The 3,305-nt window shown below is 28.5% G+C and overlaps 1 pseudogene; it reads left to right on the forward strand.

Moving 5' to 3' along the window:
* Positions 1 to 538: 538 nt before the first annotated feature.
* On the forward strand, positions 539 to 1,662 carry LOC138339476 (adenylate isopentenyltransferase 5, chloroplastic-like; annotated as a pseudogene).
* Positions 1,663 to 3,305: the final 1,643 nt, after the last annotated feature.

Below are 3,305 nucleotides of genomic sequence, written 5' to 3' on the forward strand. Positions count from 1 at the left end.
AAAATTTAAAGTGACATATCTCTAAATTTTTAAATGAACTATTCTTATTCTAAAATATATGAATTTATATATATTTAATTTGGTTTACTAATTAATAAGTCTATCAAAAATCACATTTTTACTATAAAAGCGTAGCTCTATGTGGTCTCCTAGCAACGTACACTAATAACTTTATCCTTAAATATATTTAATAATATTTACCAAAATTCAAGTTGACATATCTATAAACTTTCAAAAGTCATTCTTATCCTAAAATATATCAGTAATTATGAAATTGGTATGTCAATTAATAACTCCACAAGAAGATTTTACTATAAAAGCTGAATGTATTTTTTTTTCACATCCACCATCAAGAAAATTTTATAATTTTAGATACTATATTAAAATTCAAGCAAGGTTTCTACTTACTAGCTTTATATCTACAAGATTTTTTAATGTCTGATTTTATGAATTCACTATTATAAACTATTTTTTTTGTGTAGATAAAATGAATACGTTCATCAACAATGAAGAGTTCAAGAAGAAATTTATCGTCATAATGGGGGCCACAGGAACTGGAAAATCCCGTCTCTCTGTTGACCTTGCCACCCATTTTCGAGGAGAAATAATCAACTCGGATAAAATGCAAGTTTAGAAGGGACTTGAAATTGTTACAAACAAGATCACACACACTGAAACACAAGGTGTACAACACTATTTGTTAGGTATATGTGTTTATTCTCAAGACTACTTATATCAAATGACTACCTAGATAATTTTATAGTAGTAATTATAGATTCTAGTGAAAAATATACTATACTATTTATAATTTATTTCTTTCAATTTTGAGAAAGTTAATTTGATCACATTTTCTTAGGTGAAATTGAACCAGATTCAGACTTCACAGCTGAAGATTTTTGTTTGCAAGCTGTCATCTATATAGAAAAAATATTGAAGACTCAAGGTGTTCCAATTATTGTTGGAGGGTCAAATTCGTATATTGAAAAACTTGTGGAAGATCCTGTTTTCATGTTCAAATATAAGTATGATAGTTTCTTTATTTGGATTGATGTTGAGCAATCAGTCTTGAACCGTAGAGTTGACATGAGGGTTGATCAAATGGTCAAAGCAGGTAATTTTTGTAATTATTTTGTGTATCAATCAAGATATACTATCATGCAACTAGGTAAAAACTTTTCTTATATAATTTTCTTAATCATACTTTTGGTTATCAAATATATGTTCTACTAAATAAAACTCTTTTTTAAATTTGTGTTGCATGCAGGGCTAGTGGATGAGGTGCGCCAGATTTTCATTCCAGATGCAGATTACACCAAAGGAATCCGACGGTCCATCGGTGTCCCTGAAATGGACATATATTTAAGGGAAGAAACAAATATAGACGGAGATGATGAATCAAAGCAGATGATTCTTCAAGATTCAATTTCAAGTATCAAGCGTAATACTCGTATGTTAATTTGTAACCAACTTGCCAAGATTCAACGATTAATAAGCGAGAAAATGTGGTCAGTGCATCATATTATTGCTATGGACGTTTTCAAAGAAGATAGAGAAGAAGATCTTGACGAAGCATGGACGAATACTGTTTTGCAACCATGCCTAGATATTGTGAAGATATTTCTCAAAAACGATCATAAGAATATTATTATTGAGTGTACATAAACTGTCATTATCTACATCTTCTGTTTGATATCTTTTATTTTGGACCTATTTTGTATAGTTTTAATCTCATTACATATATATATATATATGTATGATCTAGCCCTTATTTCTATATGTGTTACTCTTGTCGGTAAAAAAATTCTTATCTATAGATGAAATATGTATTTTATGTTTCGATCAAAGCCCAAGCCCCAAGTCCAAGTCCAAGTTTTCTATATTTAATATATATTAATACAAATACATACGTACACAATTACATGAGATCACCTATAATGTCAAGCTAATAGAGTGATAAAATAATAAATCACCATAAATGTTCGGGAAGATTCCACCCTAAAAGGATTTTGAAGAATAGAATTCTTAACTCAATACATAAAAATATTACATAGACAAAGAAGATAAAATAGTAAATTTGTAATCTATCGGTAATGAATATATTCTACCTAATTCTATCACGGTGGTTGAAGCTTGATTGAATAAAGTCCTTATCTATTATTATACGGTGCACAAGTTAATATAAATACTCATAATAGAAATAGTTATCGATAATTGTTCACTTCCCTCTTATGGAATTAGACTTAATACTTAAGATGTGTTGTTGAATACTGTAAGATTTGACGCATTATCACTTGACTATATTCCATCAGAAATATTATTGAGTTCTTTGTACAATCCTTTTGTAACTACTTGTGACCTCATAACAATATACATCTAAATTTTTTAATGAACTATTCTTATTATAAAATATATGAATTTATATATATTTAATTTGGTTTACTAATTAATAAGCCTATAAAAAATCACATTTTTACTATAAAAGCACAGCTCTATGTGGTCTCTTAAAAACTTGCACTAATAACTTTTTCCTAAAATATATTTAATTTGTCTTCCTTTCCTTTTTTATTTGTTTGTTCGATGATACATGAATTTATGTTTGGATAGTTGAATGAAATATCTTTTGCAAATAATCTTATTTCCTCGTTTTGCTATTAATAGACTAGGAAGGAGGAAAAGTATAACTGAAAGAAGGTAATCAATTAGTTATTTGTCAAAGTTTCATTTATTCATGACCAGAGTTAAACGGGGATATATAGCTCGGAGACGTAGAACAAAAATTCTTTTATTTGCATCAAGATTTCGAGGGACTCATTCAAGGCTTACTAAAACTATTACTCAACAGAAAATAAGATCTTTAGTTTCGGCTCATCGAGATAGGGATAGGAAAAAGAGAGATTTTCATCGTTTGTGGATCACTAGGATAAATGCAGTAATTCGCGAAAGGGGAGTATCCTATAGTTATAATAGATTAATACATGATTTGTACAGTTGCTTCTCAACCGTAAAATACTTGCACAAATAGCTATATGAAATGGGAATTGTCTTTATATGATTTCAAACGAAATCATAAAGGAAGTAGATTGAAAAGAATCCATCAGAATAATTTAAATGGAGTTACCCGGAGAATGAATTTAAAATACTTATGCTTGAATAGAACTTTTCAGTTTTAGTTAGTTATTGTATTTGATTAAATAGAAGTTAAATCGATCGATTTTAAATCTTTAAAGTGAAGTTATCTTTTGAAAAAAAATAGTAATTATATTTTTCGTCTCTTCTTGTTGAGTTGCTTACATTTACTTTATAAG

This window comes from Solanum lycopersicum, chromosome 11, assembly GCF_036512215.1.
Source record: "Solanum lycopersicum chromosome 11, SLM_r2.1".
Lineage (NCBI taxonomy): Eukaryota > Viridiplantae > Streptophyta > Magnoliopsida > Solanales > Solanaceae > Solanum > Solanum lycopersicum.